At 38.2% G+C, this 13343-nt stretch overlaps 1 protein-coding gene across 12 annotated transcripts in view; it reads right to left on the bottom strand.

Annotated features, from left to right (window-relative positions):
* Positions 1 to 13343, bottom strand: part of FBXW7 (F-box and WD repeat domain containing 7) — a 170219-nt gene that overhangs the window by 96121 nt on the left and 60755 nt on the right. The gene's annotated exons all lie outside the window — the stretch shown is intronic.

Raw genomic sequence — 13343 nt, forward strand, 5'->3', positions numbered from 1 at the left:
CTCCACCGAAAAACTTCAAGGCAGGCCACAAATACAGTATCAATTACATTAAACACGTTTTTAAAAGTTGGAGTGTGCACTAAGCAACTACCTTGCAGTACTTTTGAAACTGATGAGGTATAAATATATTTTAACATTTATTTATAAATCATCTGCCAAGTCATTAAAATCATGTTACTTTATCAAATTTCTAGTTATTTTCAGCACAGGCCATAAAATACAAGTATATGATTAAAAAGATTAATGCCTCCAGAGAACATAATTTTTGGAATAATTCTAGTTCCACAGCAGGTAACTAGGAAGTCATATATGTAACTTAAGGGGAAAATCTTCCAAACACTGCAAAATTGGCTGAACAGATCCTTAGTAATGCAGATTAACAAAATCAACACAAAATGAACAATATGGAGAATATTATCATACAAACAGCAAGTAATCAAGCTTTATGGTTTTGAACTAAAAAATTTTAATCCACATGCCTCATCAATCATATAATCTTTACCAGAAAGAACACAAGACACTATTTCTCAGTCCACATAACAGTACCTATTTTTTACTTATAATACATATTTTTGTATTGGCCAAATTTAATTATTCCTCCCCATTTTACCCTGACAACTGCAATCTGGGTTTACTCCTGTTTAAGAATTTTAAACTGCTTGCTAAACCCCAAAGGGTCTTTTACCATTTTTGTAGCTTTTTACATCGCTGAATAAGCAAAGCGCTCTCTCTTCTTCACAACCCCTTTGCCCCAGAGTTCCCTTGGCATCATCCTTTCGTGGTGTCATCCCTCAGGTAGCATGGCTGTTCTCCGCTGCCAGCTCCTCCCTTCTCTGAAGTTTCTTTGAAACCTAGGGTTTTGACTATCACGTAGAAGCTAATGACAGCCAATTCTATTATCTCCAGCCAAACTCCTCTACTGAGCCTATTGGTTTTACCAGGATGTCCCAGTCACCCTAAATTCGTTATTTTAAAACTCAAACTCCTGTTGTCTGTCTGTCCCTCTCTCTCTCGTCTTTCCCTCTCAACCCAAATTTTTTCCTAGATCCTCCTACCATTTTCTCTACATCACTAAATGGAACCATATTCTAGCTAGTCACAGATTTAAGAAACTTATACGGCTCTTCCTTTACCTCCTACTATGCCCTTCCGCCAACAATTTAGTGCTAAAGCCATTAGGTGATGCCCAACAAGTCAGATATACATGTGGGAAGTAGGGTAACAGTCCAGGGAGGGGGTCAGTCCAAACAGATTGAGGATATGTCATGTACGTGTGTGTGGGGGGTGGCAGACCAGCATGGGGCGCCAAAGCCTGACTATAAGAGGGGTGAGAGGTGATCTGCGTAGTGGACAACCCAGTGGGTCAAAGGCAGAGTAGAATAAAAAACGTCTGTTTGCACGGAGGTGTCCATGTGAGCAGGGTAAGAAAGGTGTCCACACAGAGGGATGATGTCAAATGGGATGGGAAAGGCACTGTTCGCCATAGTGGTGCCCCGTGCAATACCCCTTCCACAGCACCGGCTATGAGGAGCCGGGCTGCTTGACGGTCCCCAGCTCCCCAACCTGGGAATCCACTGCAGCATTCGCACCAGGCCGCGCTGCTCTAGGCTCTCTCCCAGCAAATGACCGAACCAGGTGCGGGCAGGCAACTCTGGGCCCCCTGCACATCGAAGCTCCTATTGACATCTGTGTCTCTGGAGGCCTGAACTGACTCAGAAGGCATCCATTTAAAACTCCTGGGACAAAACTAAAAAGTTCTGGAAGATGCTATAAAATGATTACCTTCATTAAACAAAGGTCATTTCACTCCAGAATGTCTAAAGAATATCTCCTACTACATAGAGAAATCCAGCGGCTTAGCAGAGGTAAAGTTCCCAACAGGGCATTGAGCTGAAAGGGGTCCTTTTAAGACAAGGCTACAATTCTGTTCAATACTTTGAAGATGAAGAATGGCTGCAGAGACTAGCCACTGTGGCACTCTTCGGTCCCTGTAAAGTATGAAGAAAATGTTTTTGACTCCAAGGGACAAGATTCTTGGACTTAAAAGAAAAATGCGCTTTTGGAAAACATCATGTTACAAGAAGAAATCTTCAATTATATCCTTTGCCGCTTGGGCTTGAGTGTAGAAGGATATCACCAAGTCTTAAGTCTTTACTGGAAACCACCTGGAGAAGCTGCAGAACAAAACTGAACAGATTTTCCTTCCCTTTCAAACAAGTGGATCACTGGTGAACTCTTTCTGAATCTTCTGACTGTGAGAATTTGACTTCAGAAAAAAGGAAGAAGAGCTGTGGTCTTACACATTCAAGATGAATTTTACTGATCTGCCCCATAGAGGTTCTGGATTTCTGTGAAGAAAAGAATACCCTGCTATTCATAGGAAAACAATGAACATCATGCTATAGTTTTTAACTGCTCAGACATTTGAACAATCTTTTTCTTATTCAACACACACCAAGAGCAAGCTAAGAAGTGGTCCCATTTCAGCTGAAAGGAAATGTGTGTGTGGTTGCTTATCATGTCTGACCCTGAACTGGAATTTGTGAAGCAAAGAACAAGCACGAGAGGTGGATATAATTTTTACATTAAAGAAGTAAATTTGCACTAAAGACGTATATAAAATTTTTATTTTTAAGATTCCAAAACATTTTATGTTTGTGAGCCTGTAAAAGAAGTGATCTTCTAATTGCTAGGCCAATCATATCACTAAGAAAATGTTTCTTTTTTATTTAATTTTATTTTTCAATTACAGTTGATGTTCAATATTATTTTATATTAGTTTCAGGTGTATAGCATAGTGTTTAGAAAAGTATATAACTTATGAAGTGATCCCCTAATAATTCTAGTACATACCTGGCACCATACAAATTATTACAATATTACCGACTATATAAGAAAATGTTTTTTCAAAGTCTTGTATAAAATTATATCTATCCCTGGCTGGTGCAGCCCAGTGGATTGAGCATAGGCCTGCGAACCAGACAATCACGGTTCGATTCCCAGTCAGGGCACATGCCGGGGTTGCAGGCAGGTTCCCTGCAGGCCAGTTCCCAGCAGGGGACGCACGAAAGGCAACCATACATTGATGTTTCTCTCCCTTCCCTTCCCCTCTATAGATAAATAAATAAATAAATAAATATTTTTAAAAAATTATACCTAGATGATATTTTTATTATATCGCTTTGACTTATGGTTTAGTAGAGTTACTATCCAATTTTGTTAAAAAATTTTTCATATTGTAAAAAATATTAATCACAATCAATTTACGATCTTTATATAAATTAAATCTGATGAGGCTATACTGCATAAGGTAGTTATGAAACTTTTTACATTTCTTAGGAGTTTGCAAAACTTATGAAAATATAAAAAAGATTAATTGCAAGGAACGTAAGTTAAGCTTCATTTCTAGGGACTGTATTTTCTCCCAAGAAAAGTTGGCTCAAATTCATTTTTAGTTTTAAATATGAGGGAGAAAACTACTCTTGTATTTATCATATTTCATTTGCATCGTATATAGTAGAAATCTGTGATAAGACCTATTTGGAAAAGGTAAACAAGATAAAGTAGTAAAGTAAGGGGGAAAACTGTCCTCTAGATGCTCCCCTAACTTGTATTACAGATGACATCCTTTGTGGGCAGGGGAACCATATGAAAAAACGAAGCTAATAAATTTGCCAATATAAAGAGATCCAAAGGAAAAAAGAAGCATGTTCTATTGAAAAGAGCACCGATAATTACCAATGAATTCTTATATCTAACAATTTACTGATCAAGCTAAGGCACCATGAGCTGCAGATACAGTAATGTAGGGGTTCTCAACATGTAGGGGTTCTCAACATCAGAAAATTATTTTAAATGTTTCCCCAGTGTAGCAAGATTGAGAGAGGCTGAAAGTAAACATCAGTGATGGGACAAACTGAAATTATGTTTACCTAATAGGAAGCAATGAGAGTAACACAGCATCGCTTCTGTGATATTCCTGTCAACGATACATAACCCGAATCCACTAGTGAGTAAACACCAGACAAATCCACATGAAGGTTCCTTGTTTGAAATGACCAGCCAGCCTACAGTCTTCAAAAGTGGTCCAGGGGTGACAGTAAAGAAAAGATCGAGGAATGTTCCAGACACATGGTAACTAAATGCAACCCATGATTCCGACCGAAATCTTTGTTATACATTATCTGAACAACTGGTGAAACTCAAATGGGGCCCGAGGATAGATAATCCAACATATCAATGTCCTGACTGTAATGGTTTTGTTGTGATTGTATAAGAGAATGACCTTGGATACGAGAGACGAGTACCCAAGTGTTTGGGGTAGACAGATGGTACATCATGTTGGCAACTTAGCAAATGGTTCTGGGGCAACATAATTTCTTAGTGTTGTACTTGGGACTTTTCTGAAAGTTAAAAACGGGGAAAGAGGGAGGAATCAAGAGTCATTTTGGTTCCCATCACCAGTTACAAACTACCTTTGCCTTGTTCCCACACTTCTGTCACTCATGCCATCACAAAGTTGTCCTAAGCCTAACTCATAAGCAGCTCTACAATCAATGCCACTTCTCTGCTACTATTTAATAAGCAGATACCACAGGTCTCTTGCCCGAACTATTTGAATAGCATCCCTAGTATTCTCCCTGTCTTTTGTCTCCCACTCCTCTCATCTACTCTGATTATACCGCTGCCAGAACATGAAATATCAAGACCTCAGTGGCAGTTTCCAAACTTTTTACATGTTGAACTATTTGCTCAATGAAGGCAAAATATCAAACAGGAAAGAGAGTTGGTGAGGGAGGTTGGTGGGAGAAGAAGACAGTGTGCAGAGAGAACTTACAATCCCTGAGTGCCTCAATAGAACTTTTGAAAATTACTATTTCTACAGAATAAAGCCTAAACTCCTAAACACAACACACAAGATGTTTCTAATCTGGTCTTACTCCCATCCTTCTTCAATACACACTGGTTTGTCTTCAACTGTACATTACCCAACAATACTGATCTACTTGCATTCTACCCACATGCTCTATGTTCTCATGTCTGTACCTTTGCAAACCACATTTCCTTCTCTTTGCCATATTTCTTTGTTCACCGTTCAGTAACCCTATCTGGTAAGTCACTTTTCCTTACTCCTCCATTCTTCTGTATCACAGAATCTGCTGAAATTGGCAAGTATAAGTCTTGAATACAAGGACTCCCCCTTTCTGCTTACAAAATAAAAGTAGCGAATATCAAATATGATCACATCAGAGAGCCAGAATAGAAGCCCCGAATAGATTTTTCCACTTCAACAGGCAAGGTGGCAGTTTTCCCAGAGTCCACAACTCCTGGTATTGAGGAGTCAGCACTGTGGAACATTCTGTAGCAGGAAGAGAGAATTCTGAATGAAGAATATGACAGGGCCATATAAATACCTCTACTAGAAAGAACACTTTCTGAAGCTACTACCTTATTAATAAGGAGCTGATAACCATAAGACCAAACAAAACCAGAATCTGCTCAATTTCAGAAATAACAGCATCTTTAAGGAAAGCCTGAATACCAACACAAAGAGCAGGTACTGACTCAAATCCTTTTAGCTCTGGCCTCCACTCCACCTCTCACTATCATTTTATAAGGTTTTTAACTTTAGGAAAAGCACAATACTATAATATGAAAAATTACTGTCTGCAGAAAACTAGCAAGTCATTTTTTGAAGAGGGTTTCCATCTTAAGCATGATCTGAGCATGGCAACCATTGTAGAGCACATGAGAAAAAAAAACCTGTCTTCTCCTTACTTGCTTTGTAAACCTAGGAACCCTATTCTCATTTGCTGCCTTGCCTGGGTGATGCCCCTCGCCTCGGTTCTGAAAGCTTCAGCTGGTATGTTGTGCTATTAGAATTCAGGTAACTCCTGCCCATATTTCCTTTCTAGCTCTCTGGCAAAACAATGACCTCATTTAGCTGAATATGCCAGAGAATCAGTATTCACAGACTTCCATCTTCCTCTTCAAATTCTAGACGAGAAGGTTGAGTGGACTTACTGGGGGAGGACACTGCCTGGCTGTACTGTACCCAGTGTACTTTCAGAAAAACGTGTACTTAAACTGAAAAAGAGAAATCCTTAAACTCTACCATGTGCTGGGCACTGAGGACACAATGCTGACTGAAGACAGCCCTGCACCCTAAAAAATTAAGAGAAAAGCATCTTTATATATAATTATAAGCTATATTATTATAGTAGAAACCAGGCAAAAGAAATTTCATTCTAGCCTGCTCCATTACTGCCCATCAAAATCCTTATCTGACTGAAAATGAAACCACACACACACATAGAAAACCATCACCAAGAAAATACCAAAACACAAAACATCTAAAACATAATTCTAATACCAAAGAACATTTATAATCCACTTAAAGCTATTTTTCTTTCTTTTCTTTCTTCCTTAGTAAAGACTGAGGGCTATTATTTTTAAATGGTAGTAAATATCATGGTTTTTCTTACAAAGATCTCTATATAAGGCAGAAATAAAGCAACACTGTCACAATGATAAAATCAGTAAACTAGATCCCTTATGTAGTGATCTGTCACTTTTGCGACAAGAAATTTTTTAAATTTTTCAGGTTATAAAACAGTATTTCTGGACAAACCTAACAAGGCAGTAGTTGTAGGACACTCTCAAACTTCTAAACACCCTCAATTTCAGTACAAACAATGCTGTGTTGTACACTCAATCTAAAACTAAGAGGAAGCATTGTGGGTTGGTGACAACTTGAATTCCTCATCACAATGAGGGCTGCCTAGGGGTCTGACCACTAAACTCAACCGTTCAAATAACTGGGAAGACAATAACGATGATGCTCACTCTCTCCAAAACTCCTGCCTTTCTATGTGTTAGAAGGAATATGTCCTAGATCTTCATGCTGAAGCTTTCTCTCTCACCTAGACAAAGCAGTGTTAACTCAAGAGAAAAGTAGTAACTGATTGAAAGCGATAAAAATATGCAGTCTACTGCAGGAATTCAGAAACCACACTTGAGATACAGAAACCAAATATTACCAGGGAATCTTATAGGTTAAGAAACCTGTTTTATATTCATATCGGTAAAGATGCTTCCACTGCATCCATGTAATCAGCAAACATGTACAAAGTGCCCACTAGAGACCAACACGTTGCTACTTACAGCATATTCATTTAATCAGGAACGCTGAGATCATTATTCCTATTTTACGAAACAGGAAACAGGCTTGGATTAAGGTCACTTGCCCAGAGATTTATAGTTAGTAAGATTTAGTAACATGTTTGAAATTCAAATATGTCTGAACCTAGGTTTATGTTCACTCCACTAGGCCAACCTGTCTTCCAACATGGCATAATAAGGATCTTGCAGCAGCAAGAGAAACAACGGCACAGGTGACAATGACATGACACCACTGAAACTATTTTTTCCATATAAAAGCCCCTTCTTAACACAGAGACCGCTCTCCTTTCTCAGACCTCTAAACATTGCCTTTCTTCCAATCAGGGCCACAGACAGTGGATCTGCATCATCGGGGGTTGGGGTGTGAGGGGGATACTTTTAGGCTCCCAGTAGCAAAGTAAAAGAAATGATGAGATTTGTCCTGGGCCACCTAGGATCAAAGGACCTCATTAATCTGTACCAGCACCCCATGCCCAAAAAGTCATGCACACATACATACTCTAAACTGCTTTTGTTTACTAGTTACAAGGAGCTCTTAAAGCCATATTTGAATCCATAAATGTAGCTCTGTACTTACCTATGATTACAGGTACTTTGACGGTTTCAATTGATGACTGATTTTAGGTAAAACAGTGGAATTGAATTCTACAGACTATAACCCCCAAATTTATCCAACTTTATCATCTTGCTTCTTGATCATCTCTCAACACAAGTACAAAATTTTAAGTATTACCTCTTTATTGAATCTTAACTTTGTGCCAGGACTTGCTATATGTTTTGCATGTGAAACCAGATTTCACTGTCAAAACTTATGGTGCAGATTCCATTTTATGGATGAAAAAGTGAGGCTCAGAAACTGTGCTATATCGCCTCTCAAGAACCACCCACCTAGGAATTAGAATACACAACGGGGAAAGGACCATCTCTTCGCTAAAACTGGAAAGTCACATACAAAAGAATGAAACTGGAAGACCCTCTTACACAACATACAGAAATAAACTCAAAATTAATGGTTTGAACATAAGACCCCAAACTATTAAATTTTGAAGAAAACACAAGAGGTAAGCTCCTGACATCAGTCTTGGCAATGACTGTTTTTGGACTGAACACCAAAAGCAAAGGCAACAGAAGTAAAAATAAAAAAGTGAGACAGCATCAAATTAAAAAGCTTTCATGCAGGAAAGAAAACCATCAACAAAATGAAAAGGCAACCTACAGAATGGGAGAATATATTTACAAATCATATATATGATGAGTAATATCCAAAATATATAAAGTACTCATACAATTCAAAAACAACAAAATCCAATTAGAAAATGGGAAGAGAACTACGTTTTTTCCCGAAGATGACATGCAAATGGTAAACAAGTACATGAAAAGGTGAACATATGTAAATCAAAAACACAGTAAGATATAGCTGCGTACTAGAGAGAATAACAATCATCAAAGCACAAGAGATAATAAGTTTTGGGAAGGATGTGGACAAAGGGGAACTTGTGTGCACTGTGGGTGGGAATGTGAAGTGGCAAAGCCATTATAAAAAACAGTATGGAGGTGCCTCAAAAAATTAAAATAGAGCCCTGGCCACATGGCTCAGCTGGTTGTAGCACTGTCCCATACATCACCAAGAGGCTGCATGTTTGATCCCTGGGAAGGGCACACACCGAGGCTGTGGGTTCAGTCCCTGGTAGAGGCACAGGCAGGAGGCAACGAATAGGTGTTTTTTACATCACTGTCTCTCTCTCTGTCTCTCCCCGCCCCTCAAACCCCACTCTAAAACCAGTGAATATACACTCAAGCAAGAGTTTAAAAAAAAAAGAACTATGATCCAGCAATCTCACTTCTGGATATATATATTCAATGGAAATGAAAACAGGTTATCAAAGCTGTATCTGCACTCTCAAGTTCATTGCTGCATTATTCACAGTAGCCAAAATCCGGAAACACGCATGTGTCTATCAGTGGATGAATAGATAAAGATGTCACACACACACACACACACACACACACACACACACACACACAGGAATATTATTCAGCCACAAAAGGAAAGCCTGCTATTTGCAATATGAATGGACCTTGAGGGCATTACGCTAAGTGAAAAGAGCCAGAGAGAGAAAGATAAATACTGCATGGTATCACTTTTAAGAGTAGAACAGAACAGATAACATTCACAGAAACAAGGTAGAAAAGTGGTAGCCAGAGACTGGGGGTGGGGTGAAGGGTGGGGTGTGCGGAGGGGCATAAGGAGAGGTTAGTGAGAGGGGAAAAAAGTTTCTGCTATGAGATGAATAATGTATAAGGGTTTAATATAAAGCATGGTGATATCATTGTATCACATAACTGACATTTGCCAAGAGAACAGAATTTAAATGTTTTCAAATCCTCCCAAACAAGATGGATGTGTTAATTAACTGGATACGAGGGAATCCTTTTGCAATGAATATGTATATAAAATCACCACATGTACACTTTAAATATCTTATAATTGTATGCTATTTATACCTCAATAAAGCTGAAATCTTAAAGAGGAAAACAGTCTGATCCCCCAGAGCCTGCTCTAGTGATTCCTAGAAACCGGCCCTCGTCACCCACAAGGGCAGCTACCATCACGACTTTTTAAAAAAGATTTTATTTATTTATCTTTACAGGGGAAGGGAAGGAGAGAGGGAGAGAAACATCAATGTATGGTTGCCTCTCATGCGCCCCCTGCTGGGAACTGGCCTGCAATCCAGGCATGTGCCATGACTGGGAATCGAACCGCAATCCTTTAGTTCGCAGGCCCACCCATCACAACTTTTCACACGACAGATCAAGTCCACCTGGTTCTGAACTCTGTACAGACGAACTAACGCTCTTGTGCCTGTGTGGGGGTATTTTTTCTCAACATTATGACTTTAAAATGTGTCTACACTGTTATCTGCATTGGTCCACTTTTGCTCTTATTACTGTAGAGTTTCTATTGAGCAAAAATATCAATGGTAAAAATATGTACGTGGTCTGTCTGTCATACACCAAGTGTACAAGTGTAGGCACTTGTACACCACCATCAAATTAAACAACTCATTATTTGGGAAAATCCATCCTCATGATATAGTTGGCAAGTTTTTATTTCTCCAATCCAAAAATTTAAAATTTATAGTTGTTTAATTGCCACTGATAATTTATAAGGTCTGGCTTTCCAATATGGTCCCAATAGCTCAAGTAGTTTATACTACCTTTCCTAAATGAACTAAAGTACTGAGGAATCAAACAGCAAGTAAGAAATGCTCGAATTAGAACACCGCCATTTTGCAACCTCCAACAACTTCATGGATGGAGGCACTGAGCAGCAACAGCTGCTACCATCACAGGAGGAGGAACAGACAGAGGCGACACACCGCTCCCTGGACAGAGAAATCACACAAGTCTAGGGAAGCCTCTAGACCTGGCGGCCAGCAGGAGGACGTAGGAGGAACAGGTGAATGTGTGGAACTGCAGCCTGTGTATGCAATCAGTCAAACACAGAATGTGAAAAGCAGGTCAAACAAATAAATTTTAAGGAAAAGATATGAAAAATAAATCTACAAAGTAAAAGAAATAATAGCTCTTTTTAAAAATGGTTGAGATTAAACGATAGTTTAATCTAGAGAGACATACTTGGCGTCGAGAATCACACACACAGGGAGTGATTACTGGGACAATAACTCAGAGGAGGGAAGTTACTTGAAGAAAGGGGAGGGGCTATGACTCGGCACAGGGAGGAGCTTCTGTGAGAGGTAGCACGCCTCAACATATTGAGAGCTGTGTGGTTGTTAAGAGAATGTTTTAATACTCTAAGATCACTATTTGTTGTGTATATAGTTTCTATATCTATATTTTAGAATAGAAAGAAAATCATTTTTAAAAGTTTTTAAATTATAGATAAGATCTGCCAATCTAAGAACTTCCTGAAAGATTCCTCAGCAATGAGCCTATGTCATCTGGATTATTTTCAATAATTATTTTCATTCCAATCACGGTATCATCTCAAAATAAAGCAGAAAGACGTAAACAACTTCAGAAAGTACCTCAAAATGCCTGATGTATGTCTTAATGGTTCTAATAAAACTATTTAGTACATAATCAGACTCATTGCTTCTGGCAAATTTGGCAAATTCAACAAAATTGGGAATACAACACATAGGTTGAAGCCAGTAAATTTACTTTTAGACACTTCATTCAGCTATTACACAACCAATGTTCCGAACAGTAATTTTCTGATGCAGCTGCCAAACAAGCTTCTCTGGATTTCTTCTAAGGTCTAAGGCACCACGAGATTCAAACTGTGCCTGGAAGGTGTGGCTCAGTAGATTGAGCACCAGCCTGTGAACCAGAGGGCCGTCATTTCTCTTCCTAGTCAGGGCCCGTTCCTGGGTTGTGGGCCGGGTCCCCAGTGAGGGGTGCTCGAGAGGCAACCACACAGTGACGTCTCTCTCCTTTTTTCTCTCTCCCCTACTCTCTCAAAAAACAAATAAATAAAATGTTTAAAAAAAAACAGAATTCAAACTGTAAGGTGCCAGGATGTCACTTTTAAAATAAACACAAGCCTTTTGTATCTCTTTAAAAATTAAGATGAGTATGTATGTATATACATAAACACTAGGCCATACTTGCAAAGTCACCTAATTCAAAGTAACAATCTGAAGAACTCTTTGATATCACATTTTAGAATTACAAATTCAATCATATTTTTCTGAAATTGAAATCTCCTGTTATGTTATAGCATATTCACATAAAGTCTCTGTTCAGATGGGGCCCCACTCTTCTTCCTACGCTTTCAACAAAAGTTAATTAATCAAGAAACCACAATGAATCACCAACTGTGTGCTAGTCAATAACATGCAAAAAACAATACTCGCACTAAGATGGTTGGAAATCTAGTTGGATATGGAGGTATTTTGTATTATCATACAATTACTTGGTTTGGTGTTATGGGCTAGATACATAACAGAAGTTCCAAGAAGGAGGAAATCTTGTGTGACCAAAAACAAGACACATCTCTACATATAAAAGACACTCAATAAATACTAATGGAAGGAATAATAAATGAACTAATAAAAAATGGCACAGTCGCACATAGATAGAGAATTGAGTTGGGTCCTCAATAACTGCAATACAAGATCTGCTCTTTGCCAAAAGACCCCTACAATCTGAATACATACTGGTAATATTCACAGATTTCAAGAGACATATTTTTTCATATTTCAGCTCCTCAGAAACTGAAAGCGCATAAGTAGCAGCATTTTTTCTTCTCTAGTAGTTAAGTAATTGTGTACCTCCAACTTCTTAGATATGATCACACATATCAATTAATTCTAAAAAGAAATACATATCCTGTAATATGATATCAAAATTAATAACTTACTGCATGCAAACTGGGTATTGGGTATCATCTCAATTTTTATAAGTAACAGTACAAAATTTTAATAAAAAACACTTTCCAATGTCAAATCCTGTAAGTTCTGATTCTTAAAATTTCCAAACAATGTAATTAAAACCACTACAAATACATCTTCTATGAAACTTACAGCATACATGTTCTCTGACAATACTGCAAACGGTATTGTGAGATAAAACAGATAAAAGGTGAACAAATCACAGTTATAGAAATACTGAGGGTTTTTCTTGCTTCTAACACTAAATGGCAGTAAGCTGGGGTGAGGGGAAGGAATAATCTTTGTTGCTGTATCTTATCTATAATTGGATAAAACAATGACGATTTTAAAAGGCAGAGATTTTACTAAAAAAGAAACAGAGAGTGGTTAATTTCATATTAACCAAGTAAATTTATAAATTACCCTGAAGGAAAACTCACATGATGAATATATACAGTAGTATAAAATGAGCAACCTGGTATATTTTATTTTGACCTGGGGAGATGGCATGTTTTTTTGAAAATGTAAACCGTGAATTTACTGGTGCCCGCGTATTATTACTTAGCTAGGGAAACAGAGTCTGTCAAAAAAGTGCAAGCAGGACTGAATTAAACTGCTGCCCTGAAGCACAGCATCCTCCACTCAAAAGCAGCACTAATCTAATTAGAATAAGAACTTATATCAAAAGCTTTCCTGCCAATTTTTTATCATCAATAACTGAAAAGAAAAATATAAATAAGTGAAACACATTAACCAAAGAAATAA

The sequence above is a fragment of the Artibeus jamaicensis genome, unplaced genomic scaffold (genome assembly GCF_021234435.1).
Source record: "Artibeus jamaicensis isolate MK-2021 breed Jamaican fruit bat unplaced genomic scaffold, CSHL_Jam_final scaffold_537, whole genome shotgun sequence".
Taxonomy (NCBI): Eukaryota; Metazoa; Chordata; class Mammalia; order Chiroptera; family Phyllostomidae; genus Artibeus; species Artibeus jamaicensis.